We start from the raw sequence: 25,070 nt of genomic DNA, 5'->3' as shown, positions 1-25,070 counted from the left end.
AGATCTAACCTGAACTTCCCCTGTTTCAGTTTGAACCCATCACCCCGCGTCCTATCGCTACAGTCCCTGATGAAGAGTCCCTCTCCAGCATCCTTGTAGCCCCCTTCAGACACTGGAAGCTGCTCTGAGGTCTCCACGCAGCTTCTCTTCTCCAGGCTGAACAGCCCCAACTCTCTCAGCCTGTCTTCATACTTCATCATTTTGAAAGTATTTTTCCTGACATAATGTCCATGCATTTAACACCATCAGAACTACTTCTTTTGGGGGCATAACATTTTAAACCACAGCAGCAAAATAAACCAACCTACAGAGCCTACAACACTCAACCCACTCTTGGCATCTGGCAAAAATAAGTCTTGAAAACAATAACTACTTTGTATTGCTATGGCTGAAAAATACTCATTATCTGTTGAGGAGGTAAATTTAAGGATTTAACCATAAAAAAAATACAGAATGCTTTAAAAATGCCTTACAAAAACTACTTGGAGTAAGACAAAATACCTTTCAGGGTTATGAAAATAGAGCAGATTAAGTCTATTCCTATAAGTAGCTGTGAGTTATATGACCAATTTCTGCATAAGGAGAGTACAAACATTACCCAAAGTCATTAACTGGTAGGCAGGAATTAATATGTTTATAATTCAAGCCAAGTGATAAATATGCATAAATAAATGGGAAATATTCATCGCATCTCTGTGAATTATTAAAACTTTATTCTTTTTTTGGGTTCCTTATTAAATGGGAAAATTAACATCTGCAACTATTCTGCTTTTTCCAGTTACTGGAGGTTTTTCTAGGCAGGAATGTTCCCATTGTCATTTTGGCTAACACCACCTGAAATTACATGTTTTCATTAAAAATATAAAAGCATTAAAAAAAGTATTTTCAATTTCAGCTCTGTTTAATTAGAATATTCTGAAAACCGTCACAAATTCTCTACCAAACGAGCCCCCATGGAATACAGGGACAAGAGCAAGGGGCACAATTCTTCATTAAGTGTTTTGTTAGAGAAAAGGACAGAAGCACCTGCAAAATCAGTAGAGATCTGCAAGATCAGTAAAGCCCTCCCTTCCTCCACGGAACCCTCCAAGCACATGGGAGTAACTTGTTCTTTTCTCCTCTCCATTGAAGAACCAATGTCCCTTGTGTTGGCCAACAAAACATCCGCGACATGATGCATCAGCTTACAGGAGGCCATTTAGCATCACTTTGCCTTTCCACAGGATAGCGAGCCCCTTATATAGATAATCAATTGCTGCTGAGCTTATCTGTCACCTGGAAATTGATGGGAAATTACAATACATCAACACATCAAACCCAACCTTGTTAGCTCCCCATCCCAGCTCATTATCCTGAGTCAAAACCTAGCTCACAAATAATGTTCTGGTGATGTTTACTACTATCCTTCAAGGAAAGCTTTGATTTACATCATCTCACAGAGAAATAAAACTGAACTCAATAAATAAATACGGCCACCACAGCTCAAGGGGGACACAATAGATTGCAGAGGGTACAGGGAAGGGCAACCAAAATGACAGCCTGGAGGAAAGAAGGTTCTGAGGAGTCCTTAGAGCAGCCTTTCAATACTTAAAGCGGGCTAACAAGAAACCTGGAGAGGGGCTTTGGACAAGGGCCTGTAGGGACAGGCCAAGGGGAATGGCTTTAACCTGCCAGAGGGGAGATTGAGATGAGCTCTGAGGCAGAAGCTCTTCCCTGTGAGGGTGCTGAGGCGCTGGCCCAGGGTGCCCAGAGAAGCTGTGGCTGCCCCATCCCTGGCAGTGTTCAAGGCCGGGTTGGACACAGGGGCTTGGAGCAACCTGCTCTAGTGGAAGGTGTCCCTGCCCGTGGCAGGGGGCTGGAACTGGATGAGCTTACAACCTGAACCAGTCTGTGATTCTATAAGAAGATGGAGAATCTGCCTCTGGAGAAGGGGCCACGAAGTCCCAGATTCTTCCAAGAAGGCAAAGGAGGGATTTATCTGCCTGAGGTTTACAATTCACAGAGGTGGTGGATGAAATGAGTGCACAGCTGTTACTCACAAATTTCCCAGTATTAGAACCAGGAGGCAGCTGCTGAAGCTAACAGATGAATTTCAAGCAAATATGAGATGGTACTTTTAATTTAGGCATTTATTTTTTAAACACAGCAAGTGATGGAAGATGTAGCTGCATAAGTGGCAGCGGCAGGCAGCAGAAGCTGGACCACCAAGAGACTGCACAAACTCTGTGACAAGATGGTCTGATGATGAGTAACATTTGGAGACAAGAAACAATCATTCCTGTCGAACAAGGCTTTCCCATTCCTGCCCATCAATGTTTGGGCAGAATGAGAAGCAAGGGCACAAATGTGCAGACACTCAAGTATTAGGGTACTACAATGAATTCCTAGAGGGAAATCGAGGAAGCACCACAGTGTTATTAAAACAACATGATTTCCTTGAGCCCATTCACCACCTCTGCCTACAAACCCTGCCTGATGGCCAGGCCTGCACCCACCTCCCATTCACTGTGGCCTTTGGGCCTTTTGGGTGAGATGTATGTGGCTCCCCACCACATACATCTGACCCTCTTCCCTGACAGCCATTTTAGCCATCGGGCTTCACCACAGCATTGACTGACACCCCTGATTTAAAGCATGTGCTGATTTAAAGCTCCTCAACTGCTGCTAAGTATTAATATTTAAAGCACTGAGCTTGTTTAAAAATTGAAGAAAATCAAAATGCATTGCCACTTTTAATGGGTTTTAATATACTATCCCAGAGATTGCATTTTATAAAGCACAGAGCTGGGTTTATTGTAACTAGGCTTAAGAAGGACTTCACTTAGCTCCTGCTGTCAGTCATAAACTCATTTAATGTCTTTATCAGGCTTCCCATATTTATCTGCATATTGCTGCTGCATAACAGAACTTATTTAAATATTTTGGGGATTTTCAGCCTTCAAAAAAATAACTTCTTATATTGCTTTCTTAAGGTAAAACTTGGTCACATACATATTAATACATAAACCAATGAAGTCTTTGCAGTCGATCATAAATTTGGCATATCCTTATTTCCAAATGCTTTGGTTCCTGGGTTATTTCATTTAAAAAGTAAATATAAAATTAGCTGGAGCACTGGCACTACTCATAGCTTAACGTATCTTTAATACGTTAAAAATTAACATATTAAATTATGTTTCTATTAAATATTATAGAAATTATTACTTATACATATTATTATTATATACTAATATTTGACATTAGTGCGAGCAACAATGCACATATGAATAGTTTACTCAGCCTAAGTTCTTTCAAGTCTTCTAATGTGATACATGACTATCACATACTGCATGAACAAAGTGTGGTAACTGGTTTTGGTCTGATTATTTAACAAATATTGGACTGAGGAAGTGTGTTACTATGCTAGATTGCATGCCACAGCATGACTTGAATGTGTTCTCGAATCATGGGATGGTTTGGGAAGAGACCTTAAAGCTCATCCAGTTCCAACCCCCTACCATGGGCAGGGACACCTTCCACTAGAGCAGGTTGCTCATTTACACCACTGGACTTTTCCAACCTGCCCCTCGTTAAGCAAGGGAGGAGAAGGTCTTAATTGTGAGTGTATGGCTAAAGGTTTGGGGTGCCCATGATGTTGTAACCTGCCCCTTTACATCGAGTGTCATTCACTGCCATCATTCCTCTGCTGTGGATGAAGCGTCTTGAGGGCAATTCTACCTTGGTGCCTTCATATGGATTTTGGAAACTACACTAAAGAGATGAAGCATTATGGCCAAAACGCTTAATGTTAGTTTAAGACTAAGAGCTCTGACAGAATTGGTGCGTTCAATTCACTTCTGAGCACTTCCTCTGTTCAATTTTCTCTCTCTTACATTATCTTCTATGATTTTTCATTTTTCACTTGTTTCATACATTTTATTTGAGCTTGTTTTTGTCTGTTAAGTATTCTGCAGTAGCACCAGACTGCTGTCTGGGCTCCTAACTTTAAGACAACACATCAAAGCACATACAAGCCTGTATTTTTATGCTAGATTCAAATTTTAAATAGTTCAATATTTAACTGACAAAACCTCACTGAGGGTTTGGGAGTTTACATCACCTCATAACATTTAATGGTTCTTCAGTCAGACAGAAAAGTTGCATAAAATCCACTTTTTAATGAAATCAATCTGCAAATAATACATTATTCCACCAAAGAGCAAACACGAAGATGATCCTGCCCTCTACTCTGCTCTCATGAGACCCCACTTGCAGCACTGTGTGCAGTTCTGGTGTCCTCAACATAAGAAGGACATGGAGCTGTTGGAGCAAGTCTAGAGGACGCCATGAGTTTGATCAGGGGCTGGAGCACCTCCTGTGTGGAGACAGGCTGAGAGAGTTGGGGCTGTTCAGCCTGGAGAAGAGAAGCTGCGTGGAGACCTCAGAGCAGCTTCCAGGGTCTGAATGGGGGCTACAAGGATGCTGGAGAGGGACCTTCATCAGGGACTGGAGTGACAGGGCAATGGGTGATGGGTTCAACCTGAAACAGGGGAAGTTCAGGTTGGATATAAGGCAGAAGCTCTTCCCTGTGAGGGTGCTGAGGCGCTGGCACAGGGTGCCCAGAGAAGCTGTGGCTGCCCCATCCCTGGCAGTGCCCAGGGCCAGGTCGGACAGAGCCTTGGTCAGCATGATCTAGTGGGAGGCAGGCCTGCCCGTGGCAGGGGGTTGGAACTAGATGAATTTAAGGTCCTTTCCAACCCTAACTATCCTATGATTCTACGAAGCAGATGAAAGTATTATCTGTCACATTGGCCTTTCCTTTGGCTGTAACTTGTAACCTGTAATTCATGTTCATTCCAGATTTCATTTGATGCTTCCATCTGAAACCATTTGTTTAAAGGTAATCTAAATTAGGATTAGATTGTTGATTTTTTGATATTTGAATGGTATTTCTCCCATTGCTATAAAGCAGTTGGAGATACATCCCTGGAATTGGGAAAGGGAATAAAAGAAGCAAGACAAAACAAAAGTTAAGTGGGCATAATATTCCTTTAAAACAATTTTCCCCACTCCTATAGCTCCTCAAGACATCTTAATAAGAATATAATTTCCCATTTGCTCTTACTGAGCAAATCAAACCTGGTGATTTATTATTCAAATGGGCACAAAGGGTTTCTGAGATGCAAAAAGAAGGGCTACAAAAGCACAAATCATCAGTAATAACGACAAGCTAAACTGCCTTTCAAAGATGAACAAAATGCAGCCATTTAGGGTATCATACATCATGGTCTCCCAGACCCTCATTTATTTCCTAACTGTACAGCCTGCATGATAATTTACCCAGTGCAGGATTCTGCATCTATCCAGAATATCTTTATTAGGCAAGTGATAACACAGCTCGTACATGCCACAAGAGACCAGTTCATAATTCCCATGGAATCATAGAATGGTTTGGGTTGGAAAGGACCTTAAGATCATCCAGTTCCAACCCTCCTGCCGTGGGCAGGGACGCCTCACGCTAGATCACGTCATCCAAGGCTCTGTCCAACCTGGCCTTGAACACTGCCAGGGATGGAGCATCTACCACTTCTATGGGCAACCCGTGCCAGCGCCTCGGCACCCTCACAGGGAAGAACTTCTGCCTTAGACCTAACCTATATCTCCCCTGTTCCAGGTTGAACGCATCACCCCTTGTCCTATCACTGCAGTCCCTGATGAAGAGTCCCTCTCCAGCATCCTTGTAGCCCCCTTCAGGCACTGGAAGCTGCTCTGAGGTCTCCATGCAGCTTCTCTTCTCCAGGCTGAACAGCCCCAATGTTCTCAGCCTGTCTTCATATCGGATAAGAGGGCTCCAGCCCTCTTATCATCTTCATGGCCTCCTCTGGACTTGCTCCAACAGCTCCATGTCCTCCGTATGTTGAGGACACCAGAACTGCACACAGTAACACACATAGTAACACATAGAACTGCTCATCCTTAGAAGAACAAGCATTTCCAAACACCACTTTAGTTCCCTTCCACAAAACATCTGTATACTGAAAATGAACTTTTGTGAACTTAAATAGTGAATATATATGAAGAAAGAAAACCTCCTATCCCCCAAAATTAGGGCTTTTTTCCTAGTATGAATGAGAAAGCAACATCTACAGCGTTCAACTGGAACTTGAAATCTGAGCTTTAGCTGGTAATAGCTGCTGTTACATTTTCTGTACAACGGGAAATGAAAAGAGAGGTCTTAAATCCTGCTTCTACTTATACCAACCAAGTATAGAAATAACTATCATAGCTAATGAGGTTACTCAGCATTTTCCTGCTTAGAGCAGAAACCCCATAAATAGCAGTTCACTTCATCAGCTACTTAATACTGTAGCTGCACGCAGGTACTGTGGGTATTATACGCATCATCTTAAACCCACTTTATCTTCAAAATGTTCCTCCAAGTTAACAGATGTGCAATTACTCGCACTTTACAGATAAAGAACAGACATAAGCATAGTCTCAAATGAATTGTCCAAGCTCATGGCAAAAAACTTATTATGGTACAAGACACTAAATTAAATCTCTCCAATTTCTGCCCAACATGACTCTGAGAGCCCCTATTTCTTTGTCATCACAGCCCAGCAGATTTTATCCTTCCTCAAAGTATTTTATCCTTCCTCAAAGCAAGAAGCGTGGTTGGACTTCATGATCTTAAAGGTCTTTCCCAACCTAGTTGATTCTATGCTTGCAGGAGAACCTGTCTGAATTCCAGCCAAGCTTGCAGCCACCTCAGCTGAAGGAGAGGAGCATATTTAACATTCCTCCATTTTTCTTGCAGTGTTCAAGTAAATAAATAAATTACAGATTAAACACAGAAAGCTGGGCAGATATAATATAAAGGCATGAAAAGAACAACCTAATTAATGTGCAGGAAGACTCAGCAATGTGAAAATATTTGATTTTAGCAAAGATATAACGACAGCGTTGGTCCCAAATGACTACAGACAGAAAAGAACAATCATCCATATCACTTATGTTTCAAATCAAAAATCTTCTTTCCCCTAAAAAGGAGCTGGGTAAGGTTCTGCAATAAATGCATAGAATCCCAGAATGGTTTGTTTTGGAAGGGACCTTAAAGCTCATCCAGCTCCAACCCCCTGCCACGGGCAGGGACACCTTCCACTAGAGCAGGTTGCTCCAAGCCCCTGTGTCCAACCTGGCCTTGAACACTGCCAGGGATGGGGCAGCCACAGCTTCTCTGGGCACCCTGGGCCAGCGCCTCAGCACCCTCACAGGGAAGAGCTTCTGCCTCAGAGCTCATCTCAATCTCCCCTCTGGCTGGTTAAAGCCATTCCCCTTGGCCTGTCCCTACAGGCCCTTGTCCAAAGCCCCTCTCCAGGTTTCCTGGAGCCCCTTTAGGCCCTGGAGCTGCTCTAAGGTCTCCCCTTCAGGAGCCTTCTCTTCTCCAGGCTGCCCCAGCCCAGCTCTCTCAGCCTGGCTCCAGAGCAGAGCTGCTCCAGCCCTCGCAGCAGCTCCGGGGCCTCCTCTGGCCTCGCTCCAACAGCTCCACGTCTCTTGAATCAGTTTATAATTTTCTAAATTTATACGTTTGTAAATAAGGTTTATAGATTTTATATTTATAGTTTAAATTATCATTTAAATTAGGTTAGTGCTAAGCAATTCTGTATATCCCTTGTAACCTAGCTCACGTATTTAGTGTTGGCACTTTATTACTCTCCTAACATTAGTTCACTTAACCTATACTCACCATCAGGCCCTGCAGGACAGGTACTGTGTGGCAGCACCTCCAACAGCTCAGCACAGTGACCTGAACCCTTCGGCTGGGGCTTGCTCAAGAAGGTGGCATCTCCAGCCCATTATTCACCCTGCACCAACACATTCCTTGGCTCTTCCCCACCAACAGGATGCTGAGCTCCCGCCTGAGCCTGCCCCTCAGTGTAAAGTGCATGTTTAAAACTAGAGTATACGTTTAATACCAGGTCTCACCCTGGTTCTGAGAATGACTCTGGTGTTGGTTATCACCTTGACCACCAAGATGACAGCCACCATGAGCAGCCCTCTCACCAAAACCCTTGCAGATGTAGTGAGAACAAGAAGGATGTGCCCAGCGCTGTCAGCCAGGAGGACACAGGGTGACATTCCCCCTCCACCACAGGATCTCAGTCATTCAGACATGCCCTGTCTCCTCACGCTCTCCCGGTAGCTGAATATAAAGAAAACCACACAAAACCTGAAGTCTCTAATAGCTGGCTGTGCAAGAAGATGAACGTTTATAACTACATATAGATGCCTCCCCAACTTTAGTGTGAAATTAACAGTGTGGAAGAACAACCCCCTGCAGTACTTCTCCACAGAGACTACCACTAAAGAAATACATCCCGCTGCTCTCAAATACAATGTGGTGATATTATCACTCCAAGGCAGGACTCCCATCCATGCTCATGTCACAGGAATGAACCAGCGCAGCCTGAGCAGTGCTCACTCCTTGACAAACACACGGAGAAAAAGGAGATCTGGACAGGCAGGACATTCCACAAGAGAGAAATGAGTTTATAACCTAAAACAATAATACTGTGTTATCTCTTCACATCTTTCCAGGTCGAAGTCAGACCTCTCCCTCCCTTTTCAAGCATCGTTCTGATGCTCCATTTCATCACAGTTGACCGCAATGTTTTTTAAAGGCTGAAAAACTGGCAAATGGGGTGATGAAGCATTCCCATTTTCCCTGTGTATTTACTTCTACTACAGTAACATCAAACACAATAACCAGGGCACACTATTATTCACAAACCACGACTTAAAATATCCCAATGTACACCAATAGTGCCAGCAGCTACACACGTGCAGGATAAGCAGGAATCTAGTCCACAACTGGAAAATCTTTTCTAATTCTCCAAAATCTACAAAATAATTACCTAGCTTTATAAATGGGGCACAGGCATAATGCTGTGCAAGAATAATCAGCCTGGGGACAACTGATTTTAAATATAATTACGGAGAAGAATGTTGTTTAACTGCTGCTTCCATCAGAGGGGGTTTCCTTTCGCTAAGGTTATCGAGCCTTTTCTTCTAGCAATGATGGTCCACACGGCCTTGGTTGTCGACTGCAGAGCTCACATTTTCATCTTGTGAAAAAGTAACAGCATCCACAGATATATTTCATCAAGTTCTTCCCTGTGAGGGTGCTGAGGCGCTGGCACAGGGTGCCCAGAGAAGCTGTGGCTGCCCCATCCCTGGCAGTGTTCAAGGCCAGGTTGGACACAGGGGCTTGGAGCAACCTGCTCTAGTGGAAGGTGTCCCTGCCCGTGGCAAGGGGTTGGAGCTGGATGAGCTTTAAGGTCCTTCCAACACAAACCATTCTATGATTTGCTTCTGTTGAAGTAGCATATATATTTACAATGTGATCACCACACTGTGTCATTTTACTCTGTCTGCATACAGGCTGTAGCCAAAACTTGATTTATTTCAGTAGAATGAGAACCACAGAGGTCCTGCAATACAGCAAGTCAGCACTGATGAAAATAAAAGGAGAGAAAGAAACAAAAGAAACATGGTATTTGCTGTAAAAAAGTTGATATTTAAGTTCTTCCCACCTATGCCTTCGAGGCGAAAAAAAGTACCTCTGGTAAGAAAGCCAGAGAGATCTAAAGTGCAATTAAAACTGTGCCATCAGCTCCCTCCTTGCCGTGGGATGCCCTACAGCAGAGCAGCAAGGGGATGCAAAACGATGCCCCGGGCACCCTCTTTTAGGGAGCAGCAGTAAACTTGCAAAGATAAGATGAGGAGGAGAAGGCTGACAGAGTACCTGGGCAGGTACAGGCAGCGAGAGCAGCTGAGCTGCCCTCTGCCGACTGCCTGATTTGTTGAACATTCCTCGGCTCCCGCTGAACTGCAATCGAACAGGCGAGGGTTTCTGTGCGTTCATCCCCACGCTGCCACACCGCTGCTGACATGACAGCCGGGTCCGTACCCATCCCTTTACCTGCTGTGGGGCTCTAAGCTAGCACAGAAGGTCAAGCCGCTGCCGCAGCAGCCCCGTTCACTGGCGCAACGCTCTGCTCCAGCTAATTAACTCTAAAGAGACAGCCAGGACCTGAGCCAGTGTTTCTGCTGCATCGTGCTGTGTGGATGTACCTACTTGCCGGGTGTCCCTCCCGGCAGCAGCGGGGCATTCCGTGCTGGGGCTCGTCCAGCTTCCAACCCAGGCTCCCTTCAGTAAATCCCAACATCAATAATCCTTATCAACGCTACCGATGGTGGTGACGGTGCTACTACAGACAAACTATGCGGTCCGCAGCGGGGCTAAGCGGGTTTCATGCTATGGTGAAAAGCACTTACTAAACAGGGACACTACTGAAATCCTCCGAAGGAAAGGGACTGACCCACCGCATCATGCCTCTCATGACATCTGTCAGTCAGCGGGTTTGCTTAAATCCATGCGACCCATTTCATTCCTAACTTTTTTTTTAATGAAAAACATCTCTAAAAAGTCCTCTATAAAATGATAAAGTGGCTTAAGAAAAAAGAAGGGAAGACGGGATTGAAGTTTTAAGGATATTATTGTGTTTGTCGGTCCTTGCTGCTCTGTCAAACGGCTTCGCTTTTAACTTGCTTCCATTTTATTCAAGGTTTAAAGGCAAATGGGAGCATGCAATCATTCAGCACCTTATATATATATATATGTTTCTCTGAATAAAATTCAGCTCTAAACGGGCGCTGGGGTGGGATCCCCAAGGTACCAGCATCACCCACTCGTCCCCTGTTCCATGTTCCTGGTTGAGAGCCAGGGTGCTGGGGAACACTCAGCATGGACCCACAGCTTCCAAATACACCTTCTATCACCACAGAAGGGTATCCGTTGCACAGAGGGGAGCACAGGAGTAACCGGTACCATTGCAATTCCCTATATCCACCCCTTCGCAGGCAAACCCCCGCCTCACCCCACACCCCCCTCACCCGCGGCCTCCCGCCGCCTCAGCGGCCCGCCCCCCGCCGCCGGCCCGGCCCCTGGCTCCTCCCGCCGCCTCAGCCGCTCCCGCCCGGCTCGGGGCCGCCCGCCGGTCCCGCTCAACAAGTTCCCCCCGCCGCTGCCGCCGGGACCCGGCCGTCAGGATCCCCCGGCGCCTCCTCCCGCCCCCCCGAGCCGGGCTCCGCAGCCCATGAGGGCAGCGGGGGGAGCGGGCGGCGGCGGCTGCCTCTAGCGAGCGCTCGGGCGGCCGCAGCTGAGCGGCGGCGGCGGCGGGGCGGGCGGCTCCGGCGGCCGATGCGCAGAGGGTCTGCCGGCCAAGCTCGCCCCGGCGGCGGGAGGGAGGGAGATGCAGCGCAGGGGGAGCGCCCAGCCCGACACTTCTGCCTGAGGAAGCACAAGGTAAGCCCGGCGCGGATCCCGCCCCCCCCACCCTCCTCCGTTCTCGGAACCCCCAAATTCCGCCTTTCCCTCGGTTTTCCTGCCCAAAACTTCAGCAGGGATGAGCATGAGGCAGCGCGCTGAGCGCCAGCGTTATGCAATAGTGTCTCTGCCTGCCTGCGAGCAGCTATTGCATTCAATAACTTTCATGACAGATAAGGAGAGAATATCCCTACACGCGTCCAAACCGCGACTTTCTTCTAGAAAGATACCAGCCTTCCGTCCAGTGCCGCCTTCCCGAGGGCAACTGGGAGGGCAGGGGTGTAGCTGGAAGGGTTTTGGAAGAGGAACGAAGTGCTTTTAGCTTTTCAACGTGATTGATGGCGAGGAACTACCGCCGCTGATGAACTTCAGCGCTGGGCACTTCCAAACGCTGCCCTAATGAAGTGTCCGTGCGGCGCGGCAAGGGACGGGCAGCGGACGTGGGCACCCACACCGTAACTTGCAGGAGAGCACTTCATTAGCGACCAAACCAACCCCAAATCCTCGCCAGCGCCTGAAGCTGCTGTTATTCTGTGAACCATTGTTGTTAGGAAGCAGTGGTTCTCCCCATTTACTCCACCATTCCCTCATCCCCATCGTCAAAATTGGAGATGCCGTGAAAACGCAGTAGCAACTGGGACAGAAGGTAGGACAGCTCCAGCACCAAAGTCACAGTCCTGCACCTTGCCTCCCTGCGAGGCATATCCAGAGCTTCCCGCTTTGCCTTCCCATCCTGCCTTCCTACGGCAAGGAAAAACCCTCCCCTGCGACCCTACTCACTGCTGTGTTTGCACAGAGGTGCAGCACCGAGGGGGTGCAGGGCTGCAGCCAGCCTGGGTCTGTTTGGGGGGGCAGCCAGCCCCGGCAAAACAGGGACATCTTGGAATGCTGGAAGCAGAGAACAACATTCTCTGCTTATGTCACCATCTCCCGTGGTGTCTGTCCCAAAGGACCTGGTCCCCCCCTCCTCTGCCAGGAGTCAGAATGGGTGATGGAGCAGTTGGGTTTGACCTTGTGTGTCTAAGCAGCTAAAATCCCTCACGCACAAGGATCACAGAGGAAAATTTAACTCATTAGGCTCTATGATAGGGAAGTTTGGGAAGACCTATTTTTTCCAGCCTTTGAGAATCATTATTTTCTGCTGAATACTGGAAAGCAGTAGCAAAACAGTATCAGGTCATGCCTAATGTAAACTGGGAATTTATTCCCTCTGCTTAAGCGTTCCATCGTGATTACCGTTCCTCTTTACAGTGCTGTCAGGGATGCTGCATGGACCAAGGTTAAAATCTAGCTGCTAGATGGAAAAACTCCTAGCTAAAATAATAAGAAAATTAAAAAATCCTTCCGTTTAGCTGCCCTAGCCATGTATTCAGAATAATTTAATATAAGATTTCAAGCAAACAGATCTATAGTAGAAATACAAGCACGGAGAGTAATGTATTTCCTTACTTTTGGTGTGGAGCCCATTGGTGTTCCACCAGTCTGCTCGTGCCTGCATTTCTTTACTACAGTAACACTGCTCTCTTCCACTACAAATAACAGTTCTAAGTTAAAAGCTGGATTATATTGGTTCCTAGTATTATAAATGCATACGAGCAGCTCAGATGGAAATATCTCAGTGCTCAGGGATTGCTCATTTATCATCTGGAGGTTTATATTCTTCTATACAGTGATGGCAGACAGTCATGGAGTTCAAGAGAAATACATAATGTCTATTATATAGCCAAATACATAGATTTGGATACGCAAATACTCATACTGAGCAGTTGTAAAATGAAATTAATGCCCCAGAATTTGAGGTGCTGTTGTATTTAAAGCAGAATGAGCTCAGGAGGGAAGGCTGATACTAAATAAGATGGGGGGTTTATTATTGCTAAGGACATCATGATGCCCTTGATGAAGAATATGTGTGCTTTAGGACTCTGTAATGATTAACGATGTGTATTTTTAACAAGATGCTCAAAATAATTCCCATCTTGAATGAAATCAGTGCCTTTCCCCCAGACTGACACGTAGAAAACCAGCTGGGCAGCAGCACCACAAAAGAAAGTGTTAGTTACTTATGGAGAGGGACAGCACTTCACATTCAATGCACCCTTCTACTAATGAAGCTCACAAACAAGTAGCTCATAAGGCTTTCCACTCCTCCCCAAGTTAACTGTTTCACTGACAGAAGCATTTTGGCATGAGATACACACAGTATATATAACTAATCTGGAGGAAAAGAAAGAAAAGAGTAGCTAAGTTTAACATACAGAAGGAAAATGTGGTCAGAAGCCCAAGAGCAAGATCACAGACACGCACTGCCGGAGACCAAACACTATTTGTCACCACGACACACATTTACATGACTTGGAAATCCAGACTCCACAACAGATTGTCCAAATGACAATGAGATATTAACACTAACACTTCGTTTATCCTGTTCTGGAGAATTTAAAAGCAAACTCAGCAACACCAATCCTTTGAGGTGACTGGTGGGGTGATGAAAACCAAAAGCATCAGTGCTAAAAGGCAACGATACCTCCACAAAGCTATAGTGTGTCAAGGCAGTTCCTTATCCAACTGTAGTCGTGTTGGCCAGGGAGAACCAAGGATGTGTAGTCACGTAATTCATGCATACTTGAGGGAATTACAGTAAATCCAGAATATTTGAGAACATAAAAAATTCCCATGATTGTTTCAACTAGCTATTAAAAAGGGTCTTATATTCTGCTTTATGACAGCCACTAGTGAAAGAACTGCAGAAAATTTGGGCAAGAGATTAAAAACCATGTCAGCAACAAATCTATTTTATAGCCCAAGACTCCCTTACATTTGTACTAATCAGATTGCAAATTAAATAGGCTTTAAGGAAATGAGCTAATGAGCGTATTTTAAGGTAAATATAAACCCCTCAGATGGTAAATTCAGTGGGAATTCCACATTTAGCCTTCTGAAAATCAGTGCTTGCTTCTATTCTGCTTCAAAATACAGTCTTAACTCTGAAAGGACTCAGGTACGGCTCACTAGGTATTGACATTCAAGTTTAAATCATTACTGACCACACAGGAGGTGTGATCAGAGCAATCCCTTATTTTAGTGGCACATCCCCACTTTGAAGTCTATTTACTACGATTTTACTACATTCAGGCAGAAAGCAGCTTCTCTGCTGATCCCTTCATGCTCCAGAAAAGAGTTTGACTTGGTTATACCTTTGCCCAGCACATCGTGGTGATCAGTGCCTTAAAACTCGCCTGCTTTCCAGTTGTACGTACATCATAGGCAAAGAGAAGTGGTGGTAAAAATAACAACTTGGTGGTCAAACAGCAACTCAAGCTTCCCTTCTCTTTGCCTGTTTTTATTTCTTTTCAGCAGCAGAAAGACCCCAGGCCTGATTTTACTCCAGTAATAAATTTTCCACTGATTTCAATGCAGAGGAGTATAGGAAAATAATGGTCATTTTCAGTCAGAAGTAAACAGAGATGGATTTAAAAGCCCTGGGACTGAAGGCCTCCAAGTCCTACAGTGTTTGGGTGCAGATCTGAACATATTAATCTTACATCTCCTTACAGGAGATCTCTGTCCTTGCAGGGAAGTGTCCGAGCTCTACGTATCAGCTTCCCCAGTCTCTGCACATCACTGATTATTTGGCCTCAGGCTCAATCCATATAAAACAGTGTGTTAAACACCTCACGAAAACTATGCAGTATGTCCAGATATATCTGAGGTGCAGCAACTAAAAAAAAGAGAGACCAGAGTAATCATTTGTAACCAGTGAAATGCCCACGATGTGCTCATGTACATGGTATAAATTCAACTGTATGGCTCGGTGCAGCCAAATTACATGGAAATTTCTAATAGCTGAAACGAGACCATAGAATTCAATTTCAATGCAAGAAACTACAACTAGAAAAATAATACTATTCATAGAATTGTAAAATAACAGACTGGTTTGTGTTGGAAGGGACCTTAAAGCTCATCCAGCTCCAACCCCTGCCATGGGCAGGGACACCTTCCACTAGAGCAGGTTGCTCCAAGCCCCTGTGTCCAACCTGGCCTTGAACACTGCCAGGGATGGGGCAGCCACAGCTTCTCTGGGCACCCTGTGCCAGCGCCTCAGCACCCTCACAGGGAAGAGCTTCTGCCTCAGAGCTCATCTCAATCTCCCCTCTGGCAGGTTAAAGCCATTCCCCTTGTCCTGTCCCTACAGGCCCTTGTCCAAAGCCCCTTTTCATGTTTCTTGTAGCCCCCTTAGGCATTGGAAGGTTATTTGAATGCTAAGTGGCAAAACAAACCAAAGTATTCACCCATAGTCTAGTGCTTAACTAGTCTAGTTCGGGAAAGCATCATGGAGTAACTGGCCAGCAACTCACAGAAAAGAACCTTTCAGGAGAGGACTACAACAGTCTTGGATAAACTTTTCACTGCACTGGCTTTTCCTGCAGGGATACTGCTGGTTTGGTTTCTAAAATCCTTATCTAACACTAGAGTTCTATTGAACAAGCTAAAAATGCAGGTATACAGGACCAAAGAACACGTAAGCATGGCTTTTGCACCTGATGTAACAAGAACTGCAGAAACAGCCTATGGTGTGACACGCTGGCTTCTGAACAGCAGGAGAGCATTGTGGAAGCCCTCTGCAAACTTCTCTTCATTAGGTGCTGTCTGCTGCAGCTCTGTGGTCCTTTTTCAGCATCAGTTTTCTGTGCTGAAGAATGCTTTTTCCCCATATTGATTTCTACTTGGACCTCCTGCTCCTTCCTCCTCCATCCTGCACAGCTCAAACCCAAAGAGACCATTAACTACTTCTTTTTTAGCAGTCTGCACCATGCAAAGACTTTATCCCTCTCTCTGTATTTACTTTTACTTCCATATTATCAGGTACAGGAATTCCTTATTATTTGCACTGAAATAATACTGGAAAAATTCCAACCTTCACTCATGCTTATGACATCCAGGGGGTTGAGAAGCAATGATTTGTGTTATTTCTGCCTGTCCATGCTCGCTATAGCATGCTTATAAATAAAGCCCACGTAGGAATAAAATTAAACCATTTTAATAACAAAAGCAAAGGAAGATCATTCCATGTGGTTTAAGTGAGGAGGAAGTGTCAAAAGAAGGATTTACTTGGTTTATGCTCTTCCCCACCTTCTCTGCTTGTTTTATGCTGCCCGTCCTCACCTTTTCCTCTTCCATTTCCTCTTAACCTCCAGGAGAAACGCAGACACCTAGCAGTAGTTCAGTTGTACAAGAGACAGACCTATGAAACGAGTCAGAGCCGTAACACCTAAAGCTGTAGCAACAACTTAACATTAGTTAAAACCTGACATTTTGTGTTTAGACCCCACTTTGACCAGTATTACAAGACCTTTACAACTGAAACACAGCCCACTTCCACAGTGACCTAAGCCACAGGACTAAGAAAAGCATTGTTAAGACTCGATGAGACATACAAAGCAGAACACAGGTATGACATATATCTAAAGCTATCTTTAAATAGGGTCGTTTGGATATCAGCATGATTTGTGCTTCCTGGAACATCACAGCAGCCAACACTCATGCCAGAGTTGTAATGCCATTGGCTTGGAAGAAGCTGGTGAGGTCAAAGCTGATGCAAGTTAGACACCCATATGTGTCATACACACCTTGTACGCCATAGACATGGTATAAATGACTCTTACAAACTGAAACGGGGGCTCTGTGATGCTCAGTTCAAACCCACTGAAGTACATGTGTAAATTCAGGACTGTATCTTGAGTAACATCAAAAGTAGTTTTAGTCTGGTTAGTTACTTCCTGCTCTCCTTGGGAGACGAAGAAGAAACAATACAGTGAAATGACTAATATTTGTGCATTTATATATGAATAAGAAAAAAAGTCTACAGCAAGCCCAATCTCTCCTTCCAATCATTAGCAATCTGTTGCTTATGCCTATTTTGTTGTTATATTCATTACTCCCTTCTCCAGATAAAATCAGAAGTAAATGAGGACATACCCACAAGTAAAGAAATTTAACTTGTGGATGAATTTAACACATTTTGTGTGTATCAAGGCCATTGGCAAATAAACCAGAGCAATATCTCTAAGGAGCTGACAAAGAGACAGATAAAACATCCCAAAGCTGAAGAGAGTCCAGCAGAAATTATACCTGAACTGCCCCGTATCACCAGTAACACTGATCCATTCTGTGTTAGAGGGAGCCTAAGGTGCTGAATTCAGGATGAATCTGTGTAGTTTAGTCCTAACTCAGCAAGTTGGTGAGAATAACATGTTATATTCTTGCATTCACACTCTGTGATAGTATAAAACCGCACAAAGCCACAATAAACGTGATGCAAATTATGTCTCCTGGATGGTTGTGGTGCCTGGAGTGTTATCAGGCAACTCTGACTGATAACAGGGGAGTTCTCAGCCACAATCCATCAGCTTCAGACAAGCAGAGTGTGTAAGTCCAACAGACAAAAGGGACATAGGAGTATCCCTAAAAGTATCTCTAACACACTTCCTAACCATCCATATCACAAATAAGCCATCCTAAAATACCATCACCAGATGGTGTGATCTTACTCCTCGGTGTTCCAGGTCCACAAAACCTGGAAGCAATTTAGCCAACAGCTCCACACCATCTTTGAACGCTCATTCCTTCCCTCTTCATTCTCCATCCAGTTCTTCCGACCCTCATCCACAAGCGTTGGCCTGGAACGAGCAGTTAAGCCACGGTGCCACCCATCAGCTCCCACCCTTCTCCCAAAGTCCTTGTGTTTGGCGAGAACTTAAGGCTTTGGGAGCTGAGATTTGGAGCATTCACACCACTGTTCAAATTTAAGACAATCTTCCCTCCCATCAGAGTTCAGCTCTTCTATCACATTACTTATGTTAAAATCATCTTAGAACCAGCTTTTATGAGATAAGTTTTGTTTCTGCTGTTACTCACTTGCAGTTCAGCAATTAAAACATGGCTTTTTGCTCTACAAATAACACTTTTTGGGTGACTAATACTCATTTCTGTATGAGCCTTTGCTGTAGCAGAAGTCAAACTGATTTGTGCCCTTCTCTCATCTTTCACCAACATCAGCACACTCACGTCTGACTGTACACTGATGATTTACAATTACAGCAGAGCCAGAACCTGCTTGAAACCAGAAACTGTTCACAGATGTGCTCCTCGAGGATCCTGGGATGGTTAAGTTTGGAAGAGACCTTACAGCTCACCCAGCTCCAACTCCCTGCCACGGGCAGGGACACCTTCCACCAGACCAGGATGTTCAAAGCCCCTGTGTCCAACCTGGCCTTGAAGAAGGTGAAAATTACACTGCCTTTATCTCCTGCTGACAGCACTGGGGTGCAAATACAAATCTCCCAGACTGATATTATTCACCAATTAATATCCTGCTAATGATGCTTTAGACCTGAATCACCCAGCAGTGTTGTTGAGCAGCACTTCACACCCTCCCAAGGCTTGTCTGCATGCAGCTCTAATCCGAGTCGAAAGAGCTGACAATGTTCTGATGCCTTACAACCAACAACCTCAGGAAAGTCATTCCTGTCTGTCATCTCCCATTTGTAGTAAGCTCTAGCACAGACAACCAAACGTGTTTTCCATATGGTGAGATTATCTGCATTCCCAAGGGAAAGGGCAGAGCTGCGGATGTTGCACTGCACCCAAGCATACTGCAGAGTCCTTCCACTACCGGCACAGCGAGCCTGACGATGCAAGACCAAAGCGTGGGGTTAAATCCTAGAATCCCAGACTGGTTTGTGTTGGAAGGGACCTGAAAGCTCATCCAGTTCCAACCCCCTGCCACAGGCAGGGACACCTTCCACTAGAGCAGGTTGCTCCAAGCCCCTGTGTCCAACCTGGCCTTGAACACTGCCAGGGATGGGGCAGCCACAGCTTCTCTGGGCACCCTGTGCCAGCGCCTCAGCACCCTCACAGGGAAGAGCTTCTGTCTCAGAGCTCATCTCAATCTCCCCTCTGGCAGGTTAAAGCCAGATTTAGATTAGATATTAGGAATCTGCTCACCTCATCTTTCCTCTTTACCCAACATGTGAAAAGCTACGATGAGAAGGAAAACAAGCTGCAGTTATGTAGGTGTTTTCAGTCCACGTTTGCAGCCCCAGCACCCAAATCACTCTCCCTGTACATCTGACAGTTTTACAAACCTGTTGGCCGAAGCTGCAGACCAAAACTGTTTTTTTCCCTGTCATTTGATCATTGATTTTCTTCTTGAACACCCACAACAACTATTGATGTTCACTAGGGACAATTAAAAGTTACTATTACACAATGCAGATAAGCGACTGTCTTTAAGCTCTTGTTTTTAACAGCTTGCTATTTAAATTATTTAACACAAAGTCCCATAAAAATGAAAAAGCCTTCCAGTGAAAGCACGCTGCCTTTTGGACTCCTGGAAAACAGTACAGTACGAGCAGAACTCTTTGTGATTCTCCTAGCAACACATCCTCAGCAGCATCCTCACACTGCGAGTACCAGCTGTAACACTGACAAAGAGGTGCACAGATTTACATGGCAAAATAATGCTGATAAACCTTTCCTCACATTTCCAGAGTAGCTGCCTAGCACAGTAAGGAAAAATAAGGATAATTCCTTTAACATAATTCATTTAACGTTGTTTTTGGGTTTTTTCTCCACAGTAAACTAAATCCTAGCAAATGTCTGACATTATAACTATGAATATTATAATATCATATAACAGGGAATATCTTTGGATATTGCATTCGTTCCAATAGGAAGTTAATAGTTATTAACTAAGACTATAAAGGCCTAATATTGGTTTTAATGCAAGTCTCCTGTTAGTGTTACTATTAGTTGCACAAAAAGTAGCCCTTATTGTACAGAATTTTACCACGTTGAATGGATTCCTTTTCATTTGATGCATGTTCCAATAGAGGAAGCCCCAAAACCTCAGTATTATTCGAATCTGTGTTCAGAACATGTAGCAAACGAGTCAGAATTATAGAAAATAGCATCTAGCAGCTTGTGCATTCAGGGAAATGGTTTTGTTTTCTATGGAAGATTTCAAGTAGTTTATCCTACAACAGATTCCTGCTTTATCTAAAATTCTGCAGCCTTATTAAATCATACATTTTATTTTCTTGCCACTTAGTTCTAAAGCTCACAAGAGCATTTAAAGGCATTTCTTATCTATCTCAGCCATTAGGAGATGATTTTCATACATCACTATTACAGAGCCTACCAATGGATGGGAGAGGGGGGAAAAAAAAGACAAATCACACATCATCATGTTTATTCCAAAGGCAGACTTTCAAGGCAATCAGGAATCTATCATGTGTCATCACTGCAACTAGATGATTGATAGATCTGTGTCTGAAATGGTACTAAGAACCATCACAACTCTACGAGACGTTTGTAGTTTACAGTGTAATGCTTTGTTTCCAAATTCTACCTCCCAAAGCTGGTTTTAGAGGCACTAAAGGATCGGTCTACATTAGGAGACTTTGTTTCAGACTGTGCAACCTTTTAGTTTCGTTCATTGAAAATAAAAGCCCTCCTTCCCAAGCTTTAATTTTGCCAGGGAGCCTACGGGAGCTTTCTGTTCTGATATGCACTGATACAGGGAAATGCTTGCAATGCTCTGTAGTGCACTGAGGTGTGCAAGCTCCCCAAAACGACATTGTAGGGCTACGGCAGCTCGCCCTGTACTTGATGAAAGACAATATAGAAATGCTGCAGTAAGAATTAATTCAGTCTTGAGCAAGAAAGAAGGAAATTAAATTCAAATTCACTGCTTAAGTGTTTCAAAACAGATTAAAACCCCAAAAATACTCATTTGGCATTGACCAGCACTGCTAACTCTGTTATTCTATATGAACAGTTCTGATAAGAGGAGGACAAACTGGTCTAGAACATCAATTTCCTATCTCAATAGATACTTCGCTGGTGGGATCCTAAGAATAATGACCAATACTTTTTACAGCACAAAACTTGGGCATCCCTGTACCCTTGAATTTACCTTTCTTCTCATACCTGTGTATTAAAACTCCATAAAGAATTTGTCATGCACAGGAAGAGTTTCTGCAAATAACTAATAAGTGGCTCAGCTCCTCCATGTTTTCCAACATTTTTATCAATACATGGATATTTCTTACTAATATTTAGGATCCTGCTGTATGATTTGTAAGTTTGTATGGTAACACAGCTAATCTAAGGCTGAAAATAACTAAACTAATGAAGTTTAAATGGCTGGAAGTTGAGGAAATAACACGATATTAGAAGCCATCCACTTAGAATTAAGAAAACTGTTTAGATTACATGTAAAATAGCCTCAGGTTGCTGGCACGGGTTTACATGATGCTCTATTTAAAAATAACATAGAATAGGCTTCTATATTGTACTTTTTTCTGTGAAAGAAATCAAAGTTTCTTTCAAAAGTCTGTTTTTAACAATAGAAGCATATTATATTCTACCTATACAGGATGACTTACAGATATCAAATAGTTCTTTAACAACAAATATGCATTTTATGATAGTATTTAGACATAGAAAACTGGCATATGAGGAGGGATTTCTCATGAGACAGCACAGCCTCGAGATACTCCAAAGCCTAAAGATGCTGCAGGTCACTAATGAATCTTCTTTTATGTGGTAAAGCCCAATTATTTGCAATCCTTTGCATTAGTTTTCCTTTAAGCTATTACATACGAGCACAAAACACCCCCGTGTGCTCTTAATAGGTGCAAAGAAGTTCACAGCTGCATCTCTGAAGCCTTCGTTGCGTCTGAAAGCACAGAAACTGAAATCTGCGCCTTTCACCTGCGTTTGGAACGTGGGAAGTTTAACTCCACTCTGCTTATTAACACATTTAGTCTTTGAGCGTATACTTCTGTGTCCTAAACCTGACAGAAAGAGAGTTTAAATCACGAGGCAAGCTACAAATCTCCTGCCCCTTCATTAACAAATTAGTCTGGAAATTCAAACACCATAATTCACCTTAGAGCGCAGTGACTTTGCAGAGGTTTGGATTAAGAGTGGAGGTCCTGTAAAGATTTCCTTACATACCTAAGCTCTACCTGCTGACACAGACTTGAACACGCCTCTTGGGAACCCACAGCTCCTCATAATTGAGGTGTAAATCACATAAAATAGGTCTCCTTCCTAGAAATGCCCACTGCACTGCTGAACTGAGGGGAAAAAATCTCTGCAGCATCAGTAAATGGAGAACTGAAAGGGAAGGATTTGTTTAACTGAACAAAGCATGCTATGGAGAGCCTGAAATAATAAAGGAGGTGGTTTCTGTAACTTACCCTCAAGATTTTATACTAACTTAAGGCTTCTCTGTGCATCACTTCTGTATTATTATTATTATTATTATTTAATAGTTTATTTCCATATTCAAACATAAAGGAACACTGTTTAATCAGCCAGAAGTTCATAAACAAATCAAGGCTAAAAACTGACAAATATACTCCGTGATTACTTCAATATTTAGCTTAGCAACTCAGATCATGCAGTCAGGGTTTGAGTAGCTACAGAGAAGAAGTCTAAATCTATTAGCTGTATTTAACTGGCACCTGCAATTAAAATCCAAATTCAAAGCCTATATTAACCCCCTGACAGAGGATCATAGAATGGTTTGGGTTGGAAGGGACCTTAAAGCTCATCCAGTTCCAAGCCCCTGCCACGGGCAGGGACACCTTCCACTAGAGCAGGTTGCTCCAAGCCCCTGTGTCCAACCTGGCCTTGAACACTGCCAGGGATGGGGCAGCCACAGCTTCTCTGGGCACCCTGTGCCAGCGCCTCAGCACCCTCACAGTAAGAAAGAGTAAGCCATAAAGTCTGCAGGACTCATGCAAACTGAGAAACTCCATCTCGGGAGCTTCCTGAAGTATCCCAAACTCCTGCAGCTCCTATTGTATTTCACAGCCACACATTTCGCATGTGCCTGCCTTGCCTTGTGTGCCACAAAACATTACTGAGCTGAGTAATGGGCAGAATTACAGATAAGTAAGTTCAGGGAATGGAATCCAGTCTCCCAAGGTCCAGCCTGTGCCTGTAGCATGCTCCTGTTTGCAGGAACTGGTGTGACTGTCGACCTCAAGTAGAGGTTGAACGACTGAGCAAAGCCTCCCAGGAGACAATGCCGCAAATGCTAGAGTCTAAGTAAGCCAAAATTGGAGTTAACTCCTTGTCCAAACCAAATGAAACAAACCAAAAAAGCATTATATAAAACTCTTCCCTGTTAAATATTTAACTCACAATTGTTTGCTCAACCATTCTTTTACCAAATGTGCACATATAGTTCTCCTTGGAGATACCAGCATCAGAGTAAGGCTTATGAAGAAAGTCCAGATCTTTTGGTTGCTGTCATTCTTAATCACATGGATCTATAAAATTATTAGCCCAAGCTACTAGTGGGAATAGAAGACTTTAAATTAGCTGAATCTATCAGGCCTGGGCAACTAGGAAAGGGAGACAAGCAATTTTTGAAGAATCAGTTTATTGGCTATTAAAGACATGCTTAAAATTAACTATATCACAGAGAAGAGCACCCCATTTATCTACTTCTGTTCTGGACAGCACCACCAGCCTCCTGGTTTCATCTGGGTTATGGACTCCATTAATTCCATCTGTTAAGTCATTGCAAACAGACCCAGTGATGCTGCAGCCCCAGAGATTATGGGATTAAAGTGATGTATGAAATAATCTGAAAATTGAGACAGAAATACACTAACGAAATAGCAATATTAAAGCAAAATGTATCTTAGTGGAGCCTACTGTCAAATAACCAAGTGCCAGAAAACTCACTTGGAAACGCTGAGGTATCCTAAGAGATGTTTGTAATAAGTGACTTTCAGATCTAACAACTGATGGTTGTAAGCCTCTTTCATGGGTAAAAACATCTTTCCAGAGGTAATTACTGAGTATTTCACATCTCTGTAAATGCAGCACTTTGTATTTGCTACAATTTCTTAGTAGTGCATGAACTCGCATTAGATTTGAACACTAATGGATATAACGGCCCTTGTGTTAGTGCATTTAGGTTTTGGGTAAACTCATCGATTTAGCAGACAGTTCTGCAGGACTGGCTCCCAGTAGCTCTACACTGATGAAAGTACAGAGTTTGGGGGTTTGACAGTCACTTTTACCACATATTTTAGCTGCGTCTAAAGCTAATGGCCAATTGCAGGCTAATGGATCAGGTTTGTATCTTACACAGCGCTTCATTATTCACTACAGCATTCCAAAATTCCACCCCTAGGCGGACAGACGGATGGATGTCTGCATTTCCTACCACCTCTGTCTGTCTTTTCTACCACCACCATCTTCAGAAGCTATGAACCAGTGGGGCTCTGTATGCAGAATGTCTCTCAAGTAAAGGCATAACTTCACTTGGCAAACATATAAAGAAAGAAATTAATTTAGAGATCTATAAATATATATGAATATAAATCTATCATTTCTGTAAATAAATAGATGTATTTAAATAATTAAGACAGCCCAAACCAGCCAGTACACAGTAGTAACATTCCCCACAAAGCACAACTGACTCCTGATTTAGGGTTTCAACTGGAACAAAAGATTCCTGACACTCATATGTAGTTTATTTCTCCCTCCCTAAAATCTTGTCTATATCTGTACATCATGTATTAAAGGCGCAGGGATAACCGATCGCACCCCCCAACCCCAGAAGGGCACAAAGCACAGGAAATCACTCTACCACCCTACTCCAGTCTTATCT

General features: G+C 43.8%; 2 protein-coding genes across 4 annotated transcripts in view; one reads left to right on the top strand and one right to left on the bottom strand.

Annotated features, from left to right (window-relative positions):
- Positions 1–25,070, bottom strand: part of DOCK1 (dedicator of cytokinesis 1) — a 312,805-nt gene that overhangs the window by 156,826 nt on the left and 130,909 nt on the right. The window lies entirely within an intron of this gene.
- Positions 11,002–25,070, top strand: part of INSYN2A (inhibitory synaptic factor 2A) — a 46,984-nt gene continuing 32,915 nt past the window's right edge. The window contains exon 1 of one of the 2 annotated variants that reach the window (XM_030486113.1): positions 11,002–11,347. The gene's annotated coding sequence lies outside the window, so the exon portion shown is untranslated. The remainder of the gene's footprint in view (positions 11,348–25,070) is intronic. The other variant, XM_030486114.1, reaches the window with a different exon arrangement.

The sequence above is a fragment of the Strigops habroptila genome, chromosome 5, assembly GCF_004027225.2.
Source record: "Strigops habroptila isolate Jane chromosome 5, bStrHab1.2.pri, whole genome shotgun sequence".
NCBI classification, from domain to species: domain Eukaryota; kingdom Metazoa; phylum Chordata; class Aves; order Psittaciformes; family Psittacidae; genus Strigops; species Strigops habroptila.
This window is presented reverse-complemented; position numbering and strand designations above follow the sequence as displayed.